Here is a 705-nt window from a genome sequence, read left to right as displayed (position 1 = left end):
AGAAATATTACTCTGTTAATGGCGCCACCTAACACTATGAAGACGATCCGTAAAAAGGAAATATTACTCTGTTAATGGCACCACCTAACACTATGAAGACGATCCGTAAAAAGGAAATATTGCCTGTTAATGGCACCACCTAACACTATAAAGACGATCCGTAAAAAGGAAATATTACCTATTAATGGCACCACCTAATACTATAAAGACGATCCGTAAAAAGGAAATATTACTCTGTTAATGGCACCACCTAACACTATAAAGACGATCCGTAAAAAAGAAATATTACTCTGTTAATGGCGCCACCTAACACTATAAAGACGATCCGTAAAAAGGAAATATTACTCTGTTAATGGCACCACCTAACACTATGAAGACGATCCGTAAAAAGGAAATATTGCCTGTTAATGGCACCACCTAACACTATAAAGACGATCCGTAAAAAGGAAATATTACCTATTAATGGCACCACCTAATACTATAAAGACGATCCGTAAAAAGGAAATATTACTCTGTTAATGGCACCACCTAACACTATAAAGACGATCCGTAAAAAAGAAATATTACTCTGTTAATGGCACCACCTAACACTATAAAGACGATCTTTAAAAAGGAAATATTACAGAATAAGTTACTGTAGAATAATAAACAATAACACAATATCTGTAGAATAAAACTAATCGTGGTTAAATATACCGGTATCTG

The sequence above is a fragment of the Ostrea edulis genome, chromosome 1 (assembly GCF_947568905.1).
Source record: "Ostrea edulis chromosome 1, xbOstEdul1.1, whole genome shotgun sequence".
Lineage (NCBI taxonomy): Eukaryota > Metazoa > Mollusca > Bivalvia > Ostreida > Ostreidae > Ostrea > Ostrea edulis.
Note: the sequence above shows the minus strand (reverse complement) of the source record.